Source organism: Colobus angolensis, unplaced genomic scaffold, assembly GCF_000951035.1.
Source record: "Colobus angolensis palliatus isolate OR3802 unplaced genomic scaffold, Cang.pa_1.0 Scaffold49, whole genome shotgun sequence".
In the NCBI taxonomy this organism is placed as follows: Eukaryota; Metazoa; Chordata; class Mammalia; order Primates; family Cercopithecidae; genus Colobus; species Colobus angolensis.
Window position 1 is genome coordinate 1,820,270 of NW_012118376.1, and position 24,593 is coordinate 1,844,862.

At 39.9% G+C, this 24,593-nt stretch overlaps 1 long non-coding RNA gene across 1 annotated transcript in view; it reads right to left on the reverse strand.

The window, feature by feature from the left end:
- The window catches only part of LOC105524097, an 84,360-nt gene that overhangs the window by 1,090 nt on the left and 58,677 nt on the right, over window positions 1-24,593 (reverse strand). The gene's annotated exons all lie outside the window — the stretch shown is intronic.

Here is a 24,593-nt window from a genome sequence, read left to right on the forward strand (position 1 = left end):
CCGGCCCGGGTAGCGACTCCGGGAGCCCAGGAACGCAGGGCAAGGAGAGCGAATATAAATGTTTTCCTTAACCAGAGGAAACACTGCACTCACAAACCACTTGCGGAATAGATTAAGCTAATTTATTAAATACAGTTTGCCTGGTGACTGAGCTGAGCTGAGTAATGATTTACAATTAAAAAAAAATTAATAAGAGAAAGTCAGGGGCCACCGTGGCCCTAATCATGGGGCCATGGCAGCTCCGACGAGGCCGGGGCGCCCGTCCCGGCGCTGGGTTTGGGACCAAGGGTGGCCTTAGGCCTGCGACATTGGTGAAGCTTCGCAGCCGTTGCGGAGCCCAGACCCCCAGCTCCGGGGAAGTGGCGTCCAGAAGAGAGCTGGGCCCTGGGCGGGGTGCCACCTCCAGGGAGTCAGTCAGGCAGAAGGACCCTCTTCCCCAGAGGAAGGGGTGGTTTGGGGGGGGTGTGTGCCTGTGTGTGTTTTACAAGTTGTTTCTGAGGCTCTCAGACCTCCCTTCGCATACCAGTGCTGGGTCTTCTGACAGTGAAGTAACATAAAACAGTTTCCAGGAAATTTTGTAAATTAAACTCAAGGGCATGTGTCTTGAGCAGCGATTCTCAACAGCGTTGGGTGCCAGCAACCCTCATTTCATAATAAATCCTTCCTAATGCCCAGCGCGGTGGCTCATGCCTGTAATCCCAGCTCTTTGGGAGGCTAAGGTGGGAGGATCTCTTGAGCCCAGGGGCTTGAGACCAGCCTGGCCAAAACAGTGAGATCCCATCTCTACCCAAAAAGTACAAAAATTAGCTGGGCATAGTGATGCCTGTAGTGAAGCCTGTAGTCCCTGCTACTCAGGAGGCTGAGTCAGGAGGATCACTTGAGCCTGAGAGGTCAAGGCTGCAGTGAGACCTCATTATGCCATTGCACTCCAGCCTGAGCAACAGAGTGAGATCGTGTCAAAAAAGAAGAAAGTTGTAATATCTTTTACTATTCCAAATAAAAATATTGAATAGTATATCCCACATGTGACTTAGAAAAAGAGAAGACAGAAGGAAGAAAACAAAGAAAGGCAAAAACATAAGGGCCTAACTATAAACGAGAACACATAAGGTATAATATAACAAAAATATAGTATAATACATGTTTCAATGGGTACATGCTCCATCACGACAACTAAGGAATGAAGTAATCAAATAATCTCACGCCTTTTTTTTTTTTTTTAACAGGCTCTCACTCTATTGCTCAGGCTGGAGTGCAGTGGTGTCATCTTGGCTCACTGCAGCCTCGATCTTTGTGGGCTCAAGTGATCCTTCCACCTGAGCCTCCTGAGTAGTGGGAACTACAGGCACGTGCCACCACGCCCAGTTAATTTTTGTATTTTTTTGTAAAGATGGGGTTTTGCCGTGTTGCCCAGGCTAATCTTGAACTCCTGAGCTCAAGTGATCCTTCTCCTCCCAAAGTGCTGGGATTATAGGTGATCACATCACTTTATAACAAATGTTGATTTAAGAGAAAGCTTTCAGTTGATTGTTATTGACTCTTTTTCTTTATAAACAGCATTATGAAATAAGGGCTAAATAAGGCTATTTACTCACACATGTAAAATCATCCCAAATGTGACAGCTATGGTTGGGAGAACACAAAGCCCAAGAGCTACATTGCATTGTTGTCCGTAACATGATTTTCCAGAATGGCGAGCCACTCCTGGTCAGCTTCCAGACAAAACTGTGTACATGGTAGTTGTATTCCTGGAAAATTTAATGTACATTAAAACTAGGTAAAAACACTTTGTGCTCATATGAAAAATGGAGCTAGAGATAATTATCAAAGGCTTTTCCACCTACATGAATATCTGATGGAACATTGGAATGTGTTCTAAAGGACCTGGAACAATTGTTTGAGTGCCAATGCACTGCCTTTTTGGGGTAGACACTACCCCCTTTGAAACTCGCTGGTCTAGAACATTGGTTTCTAAATTCTTTGCTTTAGAATTTCATGGAGAGCAGAACATTTTACATATGACATTAGAGGGTTTGCAGGCCTCTTAAAACCCATTCATAGATCCTCTATCAAGTCTATGTATTCTGAATTCTAAACCCTTTTGTACAGCAGAAATGGAAAGGCTAGAATCATAGAACAGAATGGAATCTTACCTGGATCCTCTGAGGAAAATCAGCTCATGCAAAGTCTGAAGAAGACTATATTCAAATTTTGAGTTTATTTGGTTATTGCAGGAAATTAGTGACTTTCCTGGAAGTGGAAACTAAATTACTTTAGTCTTTAAGGCGGCCCTAACACATTGTTTACTTCTACTCAATTTTTGATCACTAAAATCCCTAAATCTATTCTACTTGTTCTGGCTGAAAATGTTTGACCGTTGTACTTAGGCAGATAATTTTTTATATTGAAGTGTAGGGCTTTACATTAGTACCTAGTAAATGCCTTCTTGTTGAAGACGACCCTTGTCTAGATGTTTTTAGATATCAATTTTGTCTTTGAATTCATAAGCTTTCCTTTCTAGTTCTCTGTCACCGCATGTCGAAATGTTATAATTAATTATTATAAAAAGGAAAACTGAGATAGAGGCCTCTTTTGCCAATGCTATGTCACTAGTAATAATAGGAATATGTTAACTTTCTAGTGTATATAGGAAAAGTCCCATTAGTTTGGTGTGTATATCATTGCATATTTAGAGCTGAAAAAATAAGGCAGTGTGCATTGTAATGGCACTTCCTTTTATGTTGTCAGAAACGTTTGATTTTTATTTAATTAATTTATTTTCAGATGGAATCTCACACTGTTGCTAAGGCTGGAGTGCAGTGGTGTGATCTTGGCTCATTGCAACCTTCACTACCTGAGTTCAAACGATTCTCTTGCCTCAGCCTCCTGGGTAGCTGGGATTACAGGTGTGTGCCACCACACCCAGCTGATTTTTGTACTTTTTTGGTAGAGACAGGGTTTTATCATGTTGACCAGGCTAACCAACCCGCCTAGGCCTCCCAAAGTGTTGGAATTACAGGTGTGAGACACCATGCCCAGCCTGATTTTTATTTTAAAAGTCTTTTTTTAGAAGATTGCTGTTCCCCACTCTCAATGCTGGGATTTTGTCAATTCTAAAAATAATATTGTACCAAATTTAAATATGTTTTATAAGAAGTTTTTCACAACCCTGCCATTTTAACATAACTGTTTTTATTTTTCCACTTTTCTTTCCACAGCTTCTACTTTTTGTTTAGGCTTTTACGTATTGCATGCCCAATTTTCTACGACTCTTTCTAGTTCCCTGTTAGAAATGGGTGTTAGCCTGGATTTATTCTTAAGCACGTGCAATTGAACTAAAACAAGCAACCGAGCATCTTCCATACAACTTTGCCTAAGTGGGCTGACAAGTGGGCTGAAATCTTTGTAGGCCTTACAGAAAGTGGTCACTATAGAAAGGAGGTAGAACTGTCACGTGAACTTAGCAGCTCACTTTTTAAAGAATCATCAAACATCGACATAAGTCAGAAGTGTATGGGAGGCAATGGGGTCTTGAGCTGCAATTTAGAAAGCCCTGAAGTTGTGATTTGGAACATTTTGGTTTAGGCAGCACAGTCGAAAGTCTGTGCCTTCAGTTCTGCTCAAGAACAGGGTGAGGGGGTAGGAAAGGGTGGTAGAGAAGGCATTTTAATTCATTTTTGGTTTTGGAGGGTGCTGGGACAGTTGGGGAAATCACCTCCTCATTAGAAGCCCGTTACTGGCAGGGCGCAGTGGCTCATGCCTGTAATCCCACTACTTTGGGAGGTTGAGGCGGGCGGATCACCTGAGTTCAGGAGTTTGAGACCAGACTGGCCAACATGGTGAAAACTCGTCTCTATTAAAAAATACATATATACAAAAATTAGCCAGGCATGGGGGCGTGTGCCTGTAATCCCAGCTACTTAGGAGGCTGAGGCAGGAGAATCACTTGAACCTGGGAAGCAGAGGTTGCAGTGAGCCGAGATCGCACTATTGCCCTACAGCCTGGGTGACAGAGTGAAACTCTGTCTCAAAAAAAAAAAAAAAAAAGCCATTTACTTCTATTCATCTCCCCATGGAACTTTCTTCAGGACCCAGGTGGGTGGCTACAGCCTAGAGATGTTTGTCCACAGCTCAAGGAAGTCTAAGCTAAAAGTTTCATTTACAATTTATACCTGCTTTTCTATCCTCTTATGTTGAGTGTTTTGTAGAACATCTTCTCTGCAAATATCCTTTATCTTTTAGAAAATTGATAATAATGGTGGCTATTATTTATTGGGCATCTAGTATATGCCAGGCAGTGTATACTTATATTATTATGCTTCACAACAATACCATGAGATAGGAGTCATTATGTCATTTTCACAGTCCAAGGTCATGTCACTATATAACATTCTGTGTCTGTTTAAGGCAATATAAATTTGAGCAATATAAAATAACATCACATGCTGGGCACGGTCATGCCTGTAATCCTGGCACTTTGGAAGGCTGAGGTGGGCGGATCACCTGAGGTCAGGAATTCAAGAATAGCCTGGCCAACATGATGAAACCCCGTCTCTACTAAAAATACAAAAAAATTAGCCAGGCATGGTGGTGGGAGCCTGTAATCCCAGCTACCTGGGAGGCTGAGGCAGGAGAATCACTGGAACTTGGGAGGTAGAGGCTGCAGTGAGCTGAGATCACTCCACTGCATGCCAGCCTGGGTGACAGAGTGAGACTCTGTCTAAACAGAGAGACCTGGGGTTTTTCCAAAGCAGGAAGGATAGTGTGACTGCTCTTACTGACTTCTTTCTACATAAAGCACAGGATGTTTCTGGAGTAAGCAAAGGGCAGACGCTTGAAACTTAGCAACAGGAAATGATCTTGAAACAATGAAGCTTAAGAGACAGAGCTGGCATATTTTCAGGATGTAAAATATTGGACTCGGAATATATAAGTTGTAGCACAGAATGTCTCACCAAACCACTGGGTGACTACAAATCAGTTACCGAAGTAAATTCCTCCAGTCTTAGGTTGCATCAATGTTTGATGAATAAATACATGATGATTTTTCAGAGTTGCTAAGGATCCCTTGTAAGAGAGGAATAGGAAAAGCTGACCTTGTTTAGCATATGCAATGCTTCTCAGGCTTTGAATGGAAACAGTCAAACCATAAAATGTAATTCTGTTTTCTCTCACCACTTAAGTTTTTGACCAAGAGTTACCCTTGTCAAGCTCAGAAATCATTCTGGGTGATATAAAGCAGGTTATAGGGCAACCCAGTTCCATAATTGAATAAATTATAAATTTTCAAATGTTTCTGCTCCAGAAATAAAAATAACTGGCCAGGGTCTTTTTGAGGTTGGCCTCATCCGTAATCTGAGTCCCTGCCTGAGGCAGCTCTAATCCCATGAATGCATGACTAACACAGTCATGTTGTTGCCGTGGCCCTTGGAAACATCAAGAGTCATCCTAAAAATTAATCCCAGACTTTATAGAATTATCAGGTCTTCTCTGTCGGTGGCTGGGACTGCTGTCATTGTTCCAGCTTACAATGACTTCAGAGCTCCCAGACAAATTAGGCCCTGATTCAGCCGATCCCCAGAAACCCCATTCAAGGGAACCCGGGCATCCAAAATGTATTCTTTAGCAAGCTAGGTCAGTGTGCTTAGTTCTGCCATCCGCACCAGAAAAGACTGTGGGTCTGGTCACAAAACCTAGGACATTTCCACGTCCTGATGATTCATTACCAGGGCAAATAGAATTATTGCAGACCACAATATCATTTATCATTTAATTACATATCTTTCTGGAAGACAACATACACAACCAAAGAGGCAATTTAGAGCTGGCTTGTCTTTTGCTCTGGGCCTCAGTTTCCTTGCCTGCAGTAGGAGAGACCTGGGTAGAATGGTCTGTGGATCTTGAAGGGCTCTTTATCCCTACCCTTCCAGAGTCTATAGATGCATAGGGAGATGAAGCTCTTACACAGAAGTGGCCTTTTTGAGCTACAGTTTCGTTGGTACCACCTCTTATCTGTGCTACGCAACTGCTTAGCCTCATCAAGCCTCAGCTTCCTCATCAGCAAAAATGGAGATAAGGACAGTACCAACTTCATAGAGTTAATTGCTTGAATTATTTAAGGTAATGCATGTGCACCTGAGAGAAGGAAATCTCAGAGAGCACTCAATTTATATGAGCTATTATAATGATCATTGGGCCATCTCATTGTAATCACTTTTCTTTGCTTATTTTCCTCCTTGCTCCCTATCTCTCCTTCTTTGCCTCCACCTACTTTTCATCACTTATCTTTTCAAATTTACTTTTACCGCACAAACCATCTTCAAGAGATAAACTTTAAAGAAACCAAAAATGAGGGATTCCAATATCAAGTTCAAGGATGATTGATTCCAAGACCCAATCCTAGATCTTTCAAGGTGTACTAGTTCATTCTATGCTGCTATAACCAAATACCTAAGGCTGGGTGATTTATAATAAACAGAAATTTATCTGCTCACAATTGTGGAGGCTGGGAAATCCAGTATCAAGGTGCCAGTATCTGGCGAGGGCCTTCTTGCTGTGCTATAACATGGTGGAAGACATCACATGACAGAAGCAAGGTGGGTAGAGAGAGAGAGAGTGCAAGAGGGGCCAAACCCACTCCCATGATAACAAGCTGCCTCTCGTGATAACAGTTTCAGTCCATTCATGAAGGTGGAGTCCTTGTGACCTAAACACCTCTTTAAGGTTCCAATACCATCACAATGACAATTACATTTCAGCATGAGTTTTAGAGGGAACAAACATTGAAATCACAGCACAAGAATTGTAAACAATTCCCTGCACTTTTTTTTGCCATATAGTATTTGCATATCTACTGCCCCCATCAAACCATTTATATGGTTACAAACATGTAGGTTGGGGTGTTAATGTTGTGGAGATGTTTAGGAACAGATATTTCTTTTGTGTACCTTCATTTTTCTGTGTGTTAGAACAGGAAGGGTTGGGTTCTCCTTAAAAGACTCTCTGGACGAGGACTACTGTTACTTTGTTTGCTTGTTTGTTTGTTTGAGACGGGAGTCTCGCTCTGTTGCCCAGGCTGGAGTGCAGTGGGTGATCTTGGCTCACTGCAAGCTCCGCCTCCCAGGTTCACGCCATTCTCCTGCCTCAGCCTTCCAAGTAGCTGGGGCTATAGGCGCCCGCCACCACGCCCGGCTAATTTTTTGCATATTTAGTAGAGACAGGGTTTCACCATGTTAGCCAGGATGGTCTCGATCTCCTGACCTAGTGATCCATCTGCCTCAGCCTTCCAAAGTGCTGGGATTACAGGTGTGAGGCACCATCCCCAGGCCGAGGAGGACTACTGTTTTGGCAATGTTTGTGGAATCTTATTTTCTTTGTGATGGATTAGGAATACATAACATGTGAAGCATTTTCCTTTTAAGATTTAAGTGTTTTCTACTTAGGATACTGCAGGTTAAATAAACATTTCTGTGAACAAGCTCTTTAAAACATTTATATTTTCTCCTTCCCACATACCTAAGCAAATCTTAATTAGTGTCATTTGCTTCAGAATATGCCCAGTTCATTTCCAGGCTGCCAAGGCAAAGTCAGAGTTCAAGTTGCCATATGTTGATGGGAACAGGTCGACAATCCTCTTGCCTGTCCAGAAGACATCCTCCTTGGTCCCTGAGCATTTGATAAAACCCACTTTCCCCATTTGCTCTGTAAATTCACTTCATATGTACTATCTCCTCTTGGAACTAGGTATCTTTGGAACAGAAAACTGGGAAAACAATCATGAGTGGCTGATGTCCTCTAGTCTTGCGTTACTGACCAAAATATCAACTACTTTATGGGATTCATCTATGAGCCTTACTATGTCATGCACTATAGAAAATTACACTTAATAGTCTCTAGGCCCCTTCTTAGGATGTTGTTAATTATTTCTATGTTACAAATGCAAGAAATAACCGGACCACTGGCAATGCAGTATGAGAGAATCAAGCAAATTTGGAACAAAATCTCAGATTTTTAGTGTAAGTCAACCAGTAAGTCATTCTCTTTCTTGCTTCCTTGGTAACAGCGGAATGGGTTTTTCCTCTTCTACTTTTAGCCTCCTTTATGAAAAAAGCCTTGGAATTATGGTCCTTTCATGGTTTTCCACAATGAATGTTGCTCCCTTCTGCCCTTTGTTTAGGAGAGATATTCTAGCCACAACTGAAAGAATATTGTTCTTTGTGACTGGAAATGCAGAAAGTGAGATCTGGAAACTTGGTTTGGTGGATACGGGGTGCACCACTCTGAGTCCCTCTTTAAGACCAAGGCATTTATTCCTAGAACTGCTGGAAGTGTTGTTTGCTGAAAGCTCTTAACAAAATATCTCTCCAGGAATTGTCCTATGCCAAAGAGAGCTGCCTTGCCAAAAGTGGCACTCCCTTCCAGGAGTCAGCCTGCATCCAGTGGCTGTCAAAGGGGGAACAACACTGCAAGATCATCTGGGCCCCTGAGCTCTCTGCAGACCAGCTGAAGCGACCGCATGGCCTCAACTTCTCCTTCCACCCATTCCTGTTTCCTGCCCTCCCTGCTCAGAGGTAACTCCGAGAGCACCCTCTAGTAAACCTCTTGCAAGAAAACTTCATCTCAGAGTCTATTTCCTGGGGAGCCTGACCTCCAACACTCAGACTAAAAGTGTTAGAGAGACTATGAAGCAGCTTAAAGTAAGTCTTAAGTCCCCGTATTTACTTTTTTTTCTCCCAGTAATATTACACTCATTGGTCTAAAATACAATGAAGAACTTTGAAGTGCTGAAGAACTTTGCGATATCAGTTGCAAAATAGAAAAAAGATATTAAAGTGTATGAAATGATGTCAACAAATGAGAAATTCATTTTAGAACTTTTTTTAACAAAAACACTAAACTGTCACTTTAAAAATCAGAGTTGTGAAAAACATAAATTTTATCAATTAGAATATTATTGTAAGAAATTCTGAAACAAAGAGCTGTCTCAGTGTCTTGATGTTTTTAGTGCTGTTTTAAAGGAGCGAATTGCCTATTATAATAAATGCTTGATGACTAAAGCAGCTACCTACATGGTCAGAGAGGGTGGGGGATGAAGGAAGAAGAAATCAGCTTCTAATGAGAAAACTAAGACACCAAGAGACGTTTGTTTTAATAGTTTGCTCTACATGCACACCTTATCAGGACTGTAATTTAAAAATTTTTTCAAGTAGTTTATTATAACAACATTCAATGATGACTATCTCATTCAACACATAGTTATAACAAAAATAATCATGACTGATTTCTTTTCAGGCACAATATATGTATCAAAATAGGGAATAGGCCTCTTTTTTCCTTAAAAACAAGCCTTTACTGGAACTCTTTTTTTTTTGAGATGGAGTCCCACTGTGTTGCCAGGCTGGAGTGCAGTGGCGCAATCTCAGCTCACTGCAACCTCTGCCTCCCAGGTTCAAGTGATTCTTCTGTCTCAGCCGCCCGAGGAGTTGGGATTACAGGCACACACCACTGTGCCTGGCTAATTTTTGTATTTTTAGTAGAGATGGGATTTCACCATGTTGGCCAGGATGGTCTCAATCTCCTGACCTCGTGATCCACCCGCCTTGGCGTCCCAAAGTGTTAGGATTACAGGGGTGAGCCACCGTGCCCTGCTACTGGAACTCTTTGAAAATTAATTTATATAAGTTGTATCTCAAAACTTTATAATAATGTTATATTATTATCATTATTATAATAATAAAAATCATACAGCACCAAAGTATACAGAGTAAACAGTTAAAATCCCCTCCTCAGGGGTAATCACTGTTCTGTTAATTTTCAGATCCTTTTTTATGGGGGTCATGGTTATTCTAGGATCTATATACATACACAGCATGTCTTTCATTGTGTTTTCTCTTGTATTCTTACATTAATAGAATCATTCTATTGTATTGTAACTTGTACTTGTTAACTTAAGGTTTTATTAAAATTCTTTTTAACCTGTTAAATTCAAACTCACACTGTGGTATTCCCAACTACTATATTAAAATTAAATTTGATGCTACATTGACCCTAGGGATGTTAACTATTTTGAGGAATCAAACTGCTTATCTAAGTGAACAAATTAACTATTTCAGTTTTCTAATATAAATTCTAATTTTTCTCAAAATGCAGAGAATTACATTTTCCCTTTTCTTTTCAGACGGGTTCAGTTGAGCCTGACACCAGAACTAATTTTTTTAAAAAAATATCCAAGCAAAATTAAATCCAATTCTAATCTGATTCTCAAAATGAACTTGACATTTTTTTTTTGGCCTTGGTGTTACCCTGCCTCCTCCATAGACATGTGTTAAAGGAAGGCTGGAAGGGAAAAAACTAGTTTCAGCCACTCAATTTTGCTTATATTTGTTTTCAAATCCAAGTAGCCTTTCCTTTTCAGTAGCAAAGGTCCTCTCTCCTGCTCCATCACTGGTCTGTAAAGTAAATTGCAAAAAGCTACCAAAGTCTGGCTACATCCTCATAGCGACTGTTTAAACCCATTACTTTCTCTTTTAATCAAATCACTGTTGTGTCAAAATATACGATTCTCGCCATGAATCTCCCCAGCTTGTTACAGGTCACCGGTTGCACCTTGAAAATGTTTGCTCTCCTAAGCGTCTTCTCTCCAGCCTCCAGCTAAATTGCTCCACACCAAGCCTGATCATTTTTCTATACACATAGACCTCTAATTAATATAAACATAATAGCAACGAGAACCTGTACTTTACGAAGAGCGGAAAGAAAAATGCCTGGTCAGTAAGTATGTGAAGTATCATTTGGATGATGGCAAATGGGCATTTAGGCAGATATAAGCATTCAAATCATACTAAGAAAAAAAAAGCAACCCCTGAAAATTCCTTATCTCCGAATTACTGAGAGGTTTCAGCCTTTATTCTTTTCTGCTTTAAGAAATGTTTTATATAAAGCCACCAGAGGGCCAGTAAGGAAAATAGTAATTATGTTTAAATAGCCAACACTTCACTAACATAAAATATTTGTGCAGGCTCTTAAACATGAAGTTAAGTGCCAGAGGCTATTTTCATTGTTTAATGTATTAAGTAAATAAAAATGTATCTAAGATGTGGACACACAATTAGTTTTGAGTTATTTATCCTGGAGTTTGTATGGTTTAGAAAAACTCCATCTTCTTGGCTGCTGCTGTCCTAATGCATTTAACTTCAGCCATCAGCTATGATTAAACACCTGCTGTTGTGGGGAAACAAAGCACACTAATCCAATATGTATTTCTGACATCTTAAATATCACCCAGTCCCCTGACATCAGGCACAGCTTTTCAGCGGGATGGAATTCCAGAGCATATTTTTCTAATTTATGGATGGACAATAAATCAAAATTAAGCCCTGGGCAATGAAATATACATCAGTGCAGAATGAACTGACTGCAAACGAGGACCCTGCACAACCGAGGGGAAAAGGATATATTAATGGAATCCTAAGCTGCAAACACTGAAGTGAAAATTAAGGAAGTTTATTTCACATTTTATCCTTATGAAAACAAAAGACAGAAAATGAAAAGTTTTCTATTTTGTCATGCACAACACCAGAGGAGAACATTTACATTTTTTTAAAAAAGTGACTGTTTCCAAATACTGGTATGTGAGTGATTAAAAAATCTCCTCTGCTCTTTTTCGTATTTTCAATATTTAAGAGAGTTTGAAGAGCTTAGCATGGTTTCAGTGTTGCTTTTCTGGAAGAATGAACAAAGGCCATTGTTGACAGTCGTCAGCTGCTTCTGGGAATCATCAAGAAGGACTGGCTGGGCTGGGAGCTGTCCAGTGCTGAATGAATCTTCCGTGGGCTGACCTCCAGCTATCCTGGAACCTGGAGACAAGAGGTGACCTGAGAGCTTTGTTCTCATCGATGGCCTTCAGGAACCTCATGTGTAGGGCCACTATCCTGCTCTGGCCACTGGCTCTGTCCACCCCAGACCCTGGGCTGAGGTCACGTTGGAGCTGCAGAGGTGGCTTATCCTTCTCGCCCTTGATGCTACCAACACCATATGTCTTCAACAGAGCCTGCCAGGGCAACAACCATCATCTTTATCAGGGATATTGCTTTATGTTTATGAGCATGTCGTGGCTCTTAAATATCACCTCTTGAATCCTCACAGCATCTCTGTTATTGGAATAAGTGGCAAATATTTATTTAATTGTTAGAGACAGGGATACACAGCCATAGCAAAATTGAGAGCTTTGTCTTGGGCCACATGAAAAATGGTGGAATTGGTGAAAGGATCCCTGCTGACTGACTTACAGTTCTAGGTCTCACTTAGACAGCAACTCCACCCCCAGTTGACAGAAGTATCTTCAGGTTACTGTTCCTAAGGCACTTGCATCTATAGAACAATTATTTCTGTAGATTCATATGTTACTGGCTTACTGACATATGGTATCTATTTATGAATAATTATTTATATGGACTTATGTTATTGAGAACATTTTAAATTATTAAAATTAATATTAAAGGAAACGACGTCATTTGGGATTTTTTTCCTGTATCTCAGAAAGAATATAAGGTTCCAGATCTTATACTAAAAAATTCTAAGTGGAAGAATGAGTGATTTTTAAAATTGGTATCCTTTGGGGTCAGTAATTATTGGGGCTGATATCCGTGGCTGTTATGAAGCATAAGTATGAAGAATATATTCCCTCCACCATTCCACCATTGTGATTTTAATTTTTGCATTAAAACCTCTTTCACTTTCTTTTCTTTTCTTTCTTTCTCTCTTTCCTTTCTTTCTTTTTCTTTCTTCTTTCTTTCTCTTTCTTTTTCTTTTTTCTCTTTCTTCTTTCTTCTCTCTTTGTTGTTTTTCTTCTTTCTTCTCTTTTTCTTTCTTTCTCTCTCTTTCTTTTTTCTCTTTCTCTTCTTTCTCCTTCCTTCCTTCCTCTTTCTTCTTCTTTCTTTCTTTCTTTCTTTCCTTCCTTCCTTCCTTCCTCTCTTTTTTCTTTCTTTCTTTTTTTCTTTTTCTTTCAATCCAGGGTCTTGCTATGCTGCTCTGGCTGGAGTGCAGAATCTATTCACGAGTATGATCATAGTGTACTATATCTTCAAACTCCTGGGCTCGAGAAATCCTTCTTCCTCAGCTTCCCAAGTAACTGGGACTGACTTTTCTTTCTAGTTCAAATCCTTGAAATGATTCCTTATGGGAAATATTCATAAGCCTGGCAGGAAATTCTTTGTATAAAAATATATCTTAGTATTAATCAACTTATCAGTTTTTGAGGAAAACTTTGTGCTTTAAAGATCTCTGCTCACTGCAACCTATGCCCCTTGGGTTCAAGCAATTCTCCTGCCTCAGCCTTCCAAGTAGCTGAGAAAATAGGCGCCCACCACTATGTCCAGCTAATTTTTGTATTTTTAGTAGAGACAAGGTTTTGCCATGTTGGCCAGGCTGGCCTCGAACTCCTGACCTCAGGTGATCCACCTGCCTCAGCCTCCCAAAGTGTTAGGATTACAGGTGTAAGCCACAGTGCCCAGCCAAGAAATAGTTTTTAAAATACCTCCTTTCCATTTAATTATCAGAAAGCTACAAAGTAATCTTGTTAATAGTAATAGAAATGGATGATGTTAGTTGACAGCCCTGTTTTGGATGCCTTAGATGAATTATTTCTAGTAGTCCTTATGAACAGCCTGTGGTTCAGTACTGTTGTCATCCGTCTTGAAGGCTGAGGACATGAGTCTAGAGGATCAGACACTTGCCAGAGGTCACACGGTGATGAATGGAGAAGAGAAGCAAAATCTGGCAGTCTGTTTGCAGAGCCTGCCTTCCAAGTACATTGTTACTCTGTAAATATTTAAAAGCCACAACTTAATGCTATCTTTAGTCTCTCTTTGAACATAGGCATAGACATAAAGGAAAGTTTGATTTTTATATGTTTTAACTTTTAAACTCTCCAGGCTAGTTTAACCTATCTCCTCTAGATACAGTGTTTTTCTATAAATCACTAAAACGGGATCACTGGCTACTGTTTATAGTCACTGCCACATAATGGCAAGTAGAATTATAATACTAAAAATTACGTCCTCAAGGTTCAGGTAGTACTCTATCCACGTTGTAATCTAAATTTTTTTTTGTTTAAAAATTCTAGCTACTATATCGGTAAATATGGACAAAAACCTATGAATGCTAATAAGGGATACGGAATTTTAACAGTATGAGTAAATGAGTTTAAAAACTAATGATTTTTCCCAGGCTGAAATTAAATAAAATCCTATAGTTTGGTTTACAAAAGTTTTAAAAACATTTATCAAAACCTTGCCATAGCATTAGAATACTTCATTGTTATTTTATTTTATTTTATTTTATTTTATTTTATTTTGAGTCTCACTCTATCGCCCAGGCTGGAGTGCAGTGGCGCGATCTCGGCTCACTGCAAGCTCTGCCTCCCGGGTTCTTGCCATTCTCCTGCCTCAGCCTCCCCAGCAGCTGGGACTACAGGCGCCTGCCACCACGTCTGGCTAATTTTTTTGTATTTTTAGTAGAGATGGGGTTTCACCGTGTTAGCCAGGATGATCTCGATCTCCTGACCTCATGATCCACCCACCTTGGCCTCCCAAAGTGCTGGGATTGCAGGCGTGAGCCACCGCACCCAGCCTTCATTGTAATTTTAAAATGTGTACATTGATGAACAAAAACACGTTAATTATTGCAGACACAATGTTTACTTTTAAAGTTACTAAAATAAAATAGAATATTTTCTCATTAGTATCATCCATGTTTTTCAAAATTAATACATTTAACCAACTTCTATTGATGGTCCACCATGTACTAGGCATTATGGTAGGCCCTAAGAGATCAGTACAAAAACAGATAGATATGGTTTCACTTATGGAGTTTGTCTTCTAGGTGTGTATAATTCTGTTTTTTTATCATTGGAAAACTATGTCATGAGAAAAGTTGGAGAGCATGAAGAATGAAGAAATGTTCCTGACTTAAATAAGAACTTTATTTTGGCATTGTAATCCACATAAAATATCCTAGAAAAATGGTCTTACATTCTTTGATATCTGCGTTTCTAAATGTCAGCATTTTCATTTCCTAGGTCTACAGACTCCTAGGTCCTGCTCATCATAGTTTCTTGTTAAGGATGTGCCTGGCGGACAGTTAGCCAACCTGTTACTCTAGATCTGTTTTTTCCTTCTCTGTTTCTTGGCTGAGACTCTTGTCAAACCTAACATTTAGGTAACATTCCCTTTTTTTTTTTTTTGACAGGGTCTTGCTCTATTGCCCAGGCTGGAGTGCAGTGGCACAATCTGAGCTCACTGCAGCCTCGACATCCCAGGCTCAGATGATCCTCCCACCTCAGCCTCCTGAGTAGTGAGGACTACAGGCATGCACCACCATGCCTGCTGATTTTTTGTAGAGATAGAGTCTTGCCATGTTGCACAGACTAGTCTTGAGCTCCTGAAGCTCAAGTCATCTGCCCACCTCAGCCTCCCAAAGTGCTGGGATTTCAGGTGTGAGCCACCATGCCCAGCCATATTCTTTTTTTTTTTCAATTGAGGTGAAATTCACATAACATAAAATTAACTATTTAAAGTGAACAATTCAGTGGCATTTAATACATTTACAATGTTGTACTACTACAACCTCTATCCAGTTCCAAAACATTTTTATTACCCCCTCAAAAAAGCCCATACATTTTAAGCAGTAACTTCCCCTTTTTCCCCTCCTCCCAGCCCTTGACAACTACCAATCTGCTTTCTATATGGATTGATCTATTCTAATATTTCATATAAATGGAGTTATATAACATGTGACTTTGTGTATCTGACTCCTTTCATTTAGCATAATGTTTTCTAGATTCATTCACAGTATAGAATGTATCAATACTTCATTCCTTTTTATGACTGAATAATATTCTGTTGTATAGAAAAACCACATTTTGCTTATCCATTTTTCCATTGATGGATATTTGGGTTGTTTTAACCTTTGGTTATCATGAATACAGATGTTACAAACATTCATATATAAGTATTTATTTGAATACCTGTTTTCAATTATTTGGATTATATTTTTTTAAATATTCTTTTTATTTTGGAATAGTGCTAGATTTAAAGAAAATCTGCAAAGATAACACAGAGAATTCCCATATATCCATCATCCAATTTCCCCTATTCGTATTTTACATACCCATGATACAATTGCCACAACTAAGAAACCAACATTAGCACAACATTATTTGCTAAACACCAGACTTCATTTGGATTTCAATAGCTTTTCCAATAGTACCTTTTTTTTTTTTTTTTAAATTCCAAGATCCCATCCAGGAGTCCACATTTAGCATTTAATCTCGTTAGTCTCCTCTGGTCTGTCACAGTTTCTTGGTCTTGATCTTTCCTTGTTTTTCAAGATCTTGAGAGTTTTAAAAACTACTGGTTGGGTATTTTGTAGGATGTCCCTCAATTTGGGTTCACCCGGTGTTTTTCTCATGACTAAACTGGAGTATGGGGAAGAACACCATGGAGGAGATGTGCCCTTTTCATCACATTACATCAGGCGGTACCTGCTACCACCATGATTCATCACTGGAGATGTTAACCTTGATCACCTGGCTGAGGTGGTGATCTTGTTTTCTCCACTGCAAAGGTCCTTTCCACTGCCCTTTGTCTATTCTGTTCTTTGGAAGCAAGTCGCTAAGTTCAGCCACAGCCAAGATGGGGGTGGGTGGGAGGTGCTAGAATTGATCTCCACCTCCTGGAGGGAGGAATATCTACATAAGTTATTTGGAATGCTTCTATAAGGAAATTTATCTCTTTCCCCCATTTATTAATTTATTTTTACTTTAATAGATTCAGAGGGTAAAAGTGCAGTTTTGTTACTTGGAGATATTGTGTAGTGGTGAAATCTTGCTCTTTTAGTATATTCATCACCTGAATAGTGAACACTGTAGCCAATAGGTAATTTTTCAACCCTCACCACCCTCCTATCTTCCCATTTATTCAATTAAGTATTTACATCAGTGTGAACTCATAGATATTTATTTTATAGTTCATATCTTTTTAAAATCTTGTCACCAATATCTGTCAGAAAAGTGATAGATGCAGAGTGAGTGCAGTTTAGAATGCTTCGAAGGGAGGGAGACCTTGAGTTTACTAAAAGATATAGTAGCCACAGAACAAGATGAGGTGACTCATGTACAATTCCTATAGGATGGGAGCTTTGAAGACTTTTACTAAGCACACATATAACACATTTTGGTGCAAGACCTTTAATGGAGGCTGTTTATTTTGACAGGGCTTGTTTAGGTAGGACCTAAGTTTTCTGATTCCTTGTTCTGTGCCACTTTCATAAATAGGTCAGCCCATAGAGACAGAAAGAAAAACTCTATTACTGTTTTCAAGAATTGAGATGCCTACTATAAAATTAGGTCTCAAACAGGAGGCATTTAAGACCTTTAGACATTTAAGACCTTTAGATTCATTGTAATGAAACTGTGAAACACCAAAGTCAAAGAGAAAATATTTACCACATTCAGAGAAAAGAGGATAGGTGATTTATAAAGGAACTACATTTAGACTTGCTGACTTCTTTATAGCAACAATAAAAACCATATGAAAATGAATAATATAGTTAAAGTGCTCAGAAAAATAACTGCCAACCAAGAACTGTGCATTCAGCTAAGTTATCATACAGCAGTGAGAGAAAAATGAAAATGTTTTTAGACAAACCCTGAGAGCATATTTTACCAATAGATCCTCAGGGAATAAGAAAATTGAATCCAGAAGGAAGAATTGAGATGAAAGAATAGGAAGCAGGGCCGGGCGCAGTGGTTCACGCCTGTAATCTCAGCACTTTGGGAAGCTGAGACGAGACAGTATCACCTGAGGTCAGGAGCTCGAGACCAGCCTGGCTAATGTGTTGAAATACCATTTCTACTAAAAATACAAAAAATTAGCCAGGCGTGGTGGTGCTCGCCTGTAATCCCAGCTACTCTGGAGGCTGAGGCAGGAGAATTGCTTGAAACTGTGGGGTGGATGTTGCAGTGAGTTGAGATCACGCCATTGCACTACAGCCTGGGCAACAAGAGCGAAACTCTGTCTCAAAAAAAAAAAAAGGAAGCAAATAAATATGTGAATGAGTCCAAAGAAAAACTGACATAAAGCAACAACAACAATAGTAATTTACTGGGGATTAAAAAATAAAAACCTAAATCTAAAATACTGAACAATAGGCATACGGAAAGCAGGAGGGTATTATTTGAAGTTAAAGTGCCCCCCCTTTGTTTTTTTTGGTGAGACGGAGTCTCCTTCTGTCACCCAGTCTGGAGTGCAGTGGCGCCATCTCAGCTCACTGCAACCTCCGCCTTTCAGGTTTTTTGGGTTCAAGTCATTCTCCTACCTCAGCCTCCTGTGTAGCTGGGACTACAGGTGCATGCGCCACCACGCCCAGCTAATTTTTGTATTTTCAGTAGAGACGGGGTTTCCATGTTGTCCAGGCCTGAAGGTAAAGGGTTCTAAGCTCCATGACTTGTTGAGGAGGCAGAATAGATAGTGATTAACTTCAGATTTTGGTAAGTACATGGGCCAAATTTTTAAGAATAATAACTATTCTTAAAGTTAACTATTCTTAAAGTTTAAGTTGAGATTTTGTTACATATTCATGTTATTCAATATTTTTAAAAAGTAACCTCTATAAATGCCTCCTGACACTGATACAACTTCCAAAACCAGGGCAGTTGGGGAAGAGAAGGAGGGAGAGGAAAGGAAGGCAAAGAAAATTCAATCAATCTGCCAGAATGCAGTAAAGAAAAAAAGAGAGAGAAAAATAGGATAAAAGAGAGTGAGGATAAGGTGGTAGAAATAATTTCAAACATGTTAGTAATATGTGTATGTAATTTGCCTAAACTTGCCAGTTCAAATAAATTATTAGACTGAGTTTTAAAAAATCTAGCTGTATTTTGCTTATAAGAGACAAATCAAAATTATTATGAAACAGTAAGACTAAAAGTAAAAGACTAGGAAAAAAGTTGGTAGCTTCATTGTTGCCAAACAAAATAGACTTCAAGGCAAAAAGTATTATTAGAGAGAAGACATATGGACACAGTGTGTGGAACCAGACATTTGAAAAGCTGTCGTATCATATGAAACAGAGATTCTACATCAAAAACACACTCACATGATTTTGTATGGCCCAAAAGGACAGAACAAAAGGTAGAAACTATAGAGAGGCAGGTATTGACTCAATGTGTTGGAAAGAACTTTCTGACAATTAGCTCTCTGCAATGAAAGTTTTGTTTCTGAAGGTATTTAGGCTGTGGCTGTGGATGCATGAGCAGAGCCAGACAGATTGTGTCCAGATTTGTGCATTAGAATCACCTGGAGAGCTTTTTAAAAACATCTTTCATGTGTTCTTTCCAGACTTAATGAGAAGATGCTACACCCTAGGGATCTGCCTTTGAAATGCACCCCAGGTGATTTTGATGTAGCTAACTCAGAACTGATCCGTGGAATAGCGTTTGGGAACGCTGGCCAGATGACTCCTAAAGTTCCCAGTAACTGTGATGTTTAGTAATTTAATAATGCCTTGCTAGACATGTAACTGTGAACTAGAGGGATTACTAGAAACTGGAGAGGTAGCATCATGGTTTTCAGGGTACAGAATAATGGAGGCTAAGAATATCTGTGCAATTTGTTGTAACTGGGTGAACAGCCCAAGTGCTTTCTCCACCATTCATAAGCTTTTCAGAGATGTTGGTAAAGATGATGGAAATTAACATTCTACTCAGAACAAATGGCCTAAGAGGCCCAACATGACTTATTGTTTACATATCCGACACCCTCATATTTCATTATGGAGAGACTCTGTTACATGTCTAGTGGCCCAGAGCACTGTGTCTCAAACTTTTCCTAAGCACACGGATCACCTGAGAATCTCGGTAAAATGCAGATTCTGCTTTGGTTGGACTGGGGAGGGATAGGCATCTCTAACAAAGCTTTCTTTTCTTTTTTTTTAAATTTCATTCCCTTTTGTTCTAACAAAGCTTTCTATCTTCTCAATTTATCATTCAGTATTCAGGAATCTTCTTTTTCTTTAGACAAGATAAAGAGAGAAGTTCTCTGGTCTTCCAAAGACCCTTTACCTCCTTATTCCAAATGATCATTTTGTCTTCCTTTTGCTGTGAACTGATAAGTAGAAGAGGCTGGAAACAGTGCTTATGGGGATTGGGTTTTGCAAGCGATATGGGAGTCAGAACAAAAGTTCAGAGCTGAGAATAGTGACATCTTAAGAGCTTAGACTTCTGTTCCTACCAAGAGCAGGAGAGAAGCCCTTCCCAGCCTGTCAAAAGACCAGCATTCTCCCCTCAGAATGAACTTCTTTGTTTCGTCTTGAAAGTTTTTGTTCTTTCATAAGTCACTTAATCTTCCTGAGGCTGTTTTGTCCCTGAGAAATGCTAATTAGGATTTTCACATGCTTTATAATTTTTTATTATTTTTCATTAAGGTAAAATTCATATAACAAAATATACCACTTTAAAGTGTACAATTCAGTGGCACTTAGTACATTTACAATGTTGGGCAAGGGCCACCTCCATCTAGTTCCAAAACATTTTTATCACCCCAACAGAAAACCCTGTACTAAGCAGTCACTCCCTCTTCCTGCTTCTTCCGAGCCCCTGGCAAACTCCAATCTGCTTTCTTCCTCTATGGATTGACCTACTTTGAGTATTTTATATAAATGAGATCATATAATATGTGATCTTGTGTGTCTTGCTTCTTTCACTTAGCATTATGTTTTCTGGGTTCATCCACACTGTAGCATGTTTCAATACTTCATTCCTCTTTTTTTTTTTTTTTTTTTGAGACAGAGTCTCACTTTGTTGCCCAGGCTGGCGTGCAGTGGCATAATCTTGGCTCATTGCAACCTCCACCTTTCAGGTGCAAATGACTTTCCTGCCTCAGCCTCCAAGTAGCTGGGACTGCAGGTGCACACCACCACACCCGGCTAATTTTTACATTTTTTAGTAGAGACAGGGTTTCGCCATGTTGGCCAGGCTAGTCTTGAACCTCCTAACCACAAATCATGTGCCAGTCTCAGCCTCCTAAAATGCTGAAATTATAGACATGAGCCACTGTGCCTGACCCATTCCTCTTTATGGTTGACAGATATCCTATTGTCTGGGTATACCACGTTTTGTTTAGCCATTCATCTGTTGCTAGACATTTTGGTTGTTTTCACCTTTTGGCTATTGTGAATAGTGCTGATAGAAACATTCAAGTACAAGTATTAGTTTGAATAACTATCTTCATAATTTATTATTTTTAAATTTACCACCTCATTTGTTTTTCAAATTGGGTTGAGAAGAAGTATTTTACTGACAGAAAACAAGCTCAGAGTGATTTGCTCAAGATTTCAAAGGTAGTAAGCCACCAAGAAAGTCAAAACTCCAGGCAGAAAGTCCAGTGCCCTTTCAACTTATACCACGGCTGTCTCAGCTGGCTTGAGAGTCAAAAAGGAGAATGTCTGCAAAAATGATTAGCAGGTGGCAAAGCACTGTGTATGTAAGGTGGTGTTGGTAGTTAGTCTTTGATATGCCAACTGATGCTACGGAAGCAGTTTCCCAAGCGGAAGGTCAGCACATGCAGTCTCTCTTATGGCCAGAAGAGAGATTTTAGAATTGCAAAAGGTATAACAGAGTGGTTGGACACCACCAGCAAAGGAGTTTGACAAGGCTGTCACATCTGTTCAATATTTCTACTGAAATAATCATGGGTATTGCTGTTGATGGTTACCATAGTGGTATTAAGGTTGGCAGAAGGAGATGATGTAATCTCGAGTATGCTGATGACATCCCGGCTGCTGAGTCTGTGGTTTCTGCACCAGAAGAGCTGGCGCCTTGGACTAGGGATGATTTAGACACAGATAGTGGCAGCTGAGAAGCAGAATATTTTAGCAGCAGCACAAACTGGAAGTGAATAAGAAAAGCAAGTGAAGGGTTATGCTGCAGTAGTTTACGATAGGTAGTGAGAGCCACAACCCTCTTGCCTATAAAAGGGAGAGCAAACGGCCTCGTCAGCTTTCATGCGGGGTGATCCAGAGTGTAAAGTGTCTGCTGTGGCCTCACCCTATCTCACCACAGGCCTTTTCTTGGTTCTAATTTAGTCCCAGTGTCTGATTAGTATGAAATAGCTGTTAGCTGAGCCTCAATTTGCAGACTTTTACCAAAAGAAGGGATGAAGAGCAACACAGAAATGTGGCTACTGTCAAGCTGAGTTAAACTCAGTGTGATGACGACAATATCTTCATGAAGGAGAAGAATGACAACAGGCTGAAAGAAAGCATCATCTGTTTCCAGAATCCTGGAACACTTCCTGCTGAAATAACTCATTCTGTGTGTCTTGATTTTCTGACAAGTAAATCTTGAAGAACAGAACTGGCATTCATCAGGGCAAACACTAGAAGTATGCGGGTCTCCAGAAGGATCTGTGACAGGGCTTGTGAAAACTGTGTTTTTGAAGAATTCATCGCCATGTGAAAGTTCTTAGAATATTCTTTGAAATAAAAATAGATCTTTATATCAAAATGTTCTTATAATTTTGAAAACAACACCTACTCATTGCGGAAACATACTGAAATATGGAAAAGATAAGAGGAAAAAATCACACATATTTTCACAATTAAGAAATAATTAATGTTATGCCTTATTTTTTCCAATATTTTATCTGTCTACATTTGTTTTCTATGTATTTTAGACCTTACTTTATATTCAATTGGTTTTCTGCTTTTAAAAATTCCATGATTGTACATGATTTATTTCTGGCTGCTTCTCTGGATCCAAGGGTCATTCTGGGCATTGGGTTTCCTGTAGAATGGCTGTAATATTCCCAGTTAGAGCCGAGGAAACTCGAGGCCTAGAATTGTCCATTCTTTTAAGATAGGACATGAGGCCCAGCGTGGTAGCTCACGCCTGTAATTTCTGCACTTTGGGAGGCCGAGGTAGGTGGATAACTTGAGATCAGGAGATCGAGACCAGCCTGGCCAACATGGTAAAACCCCATCTCTACTAAAAATACACAAATTAGCCGGGCATAGTGGTGGGTGCCTGTAATCCCAGCTACTCAGGAGGTCGAGACAGGGGAATGGCTGGCACCTGAGAGGTGGACTTTGCAGTGAGCCGAGATGTCCCCACTGCACTCCAGCCTGGGCAACAGAGTGAGACTCCATCTCAAAAATAAAACAAAACAAAAAGAAAGATAGGACATGACAGAATCAAGAAAACTACTCTCTCTGGTATAGATGCAAGTTGTTAATTTTCCTTGAATACCTCATATGGTGGTGAGCCTGTGGGAAATTTTTCAGAAACTTCCATTGGAAAGGCAGTTTCTGCTTTGCAAATGTACACTTGAGATTACCGTGGGAAGATTAAAATGTTGGTATCCTCATAGTGTGGTGGAAACCTAATGTCCAGGGTGGAGAGGGATAGGGAAATAGGACACAAAACCAAACTGGGTTAGGCCTAGAAATTGCTCTTGAATGCCTTTCCATTTCTTTCTGCTTATCCAGCCCCTATTCAGGCTTCCAGGTTCAATTTGAGTCCCATTTCCTGTAAAGCCTTTTCCAGTTAATCTCCCTTTTTCGCACCTCAGATACTATTATTATTTGCTTTTTCAATTCAAATGTATTAATCCTACCATGAAGATACCTGATCACATTTTCTGGAGTCCATACATTGAAAAATTAAAATTAAATTAGCCAGCATTTAGTTAACAAATCAAAATTAACAAATATTTATTGAGTACCTCCTGTGTATAAACAACTGTTTTAAATACAAGTGAGGTAGAGCAGAGTGGGGGGGGGCATAAAGACAGGTAACAGCAGGCTCCTAACTTCAAGTATCTTACAGATTGAGCTATTTGTAGTTAATTCAGTCCCATTCTGGGAGAAAAACGTGTGTGGTGTATGAGTGGTGTTGGTGGTGCGTGTATGTGTGGTGTGTTCATGTATGTGTGTGTGTGGTGGTGGTAGTGGTGGTGTGTGTATATATGGTGCGTCTGTGTGTGTATGTGTATGTATGTGTGTGGTGGTGGTAGTGGTGGTGTGCGTATGTATGGTGTGTTTGTGTGTGTGTGCATATGAGTGTGGTGGTGGTAGTGGTGGTGTGTGTATGTATGGTGTGTTTGTGTGTGTATGTGTGTGTGGTGGTGGTAGTGATAGTGTGTGTATGTATGGTGTGTTTGTGTGTGTGTGGTGTATGAGTGGTGGTGGTGGTGTGTGTATGTGTGGTGTGTTTGTGTATGTGTGTGTGTGGTTGTTGTAGTGGTGGCGTGTGTATGTATGTGTGTTTGTGTGTGTGTGTGTGGTAGTGGTAGTGGTAGTGTATGTATTTATGGTGAGTTTGTGTGTGTGTGTGTGTGGTGGTAGTGGTGGTGTGTGTATGTGTGGTGTGTTTGTGTGCGTATGTGTGTGTGTGGTGGTGGTAGTGGTGGTGTATGTATGGTGTGTTTGTGTGTGTGTATGTGTGTGGTGGTGGTAGTGGTGGTATGTGTGTGTGTGTAACTGTGGTGGTGGTGTGTGTGTGTTTATGGTGGTGGTGGTGTGTGTGCATATGTGTGTGGTGG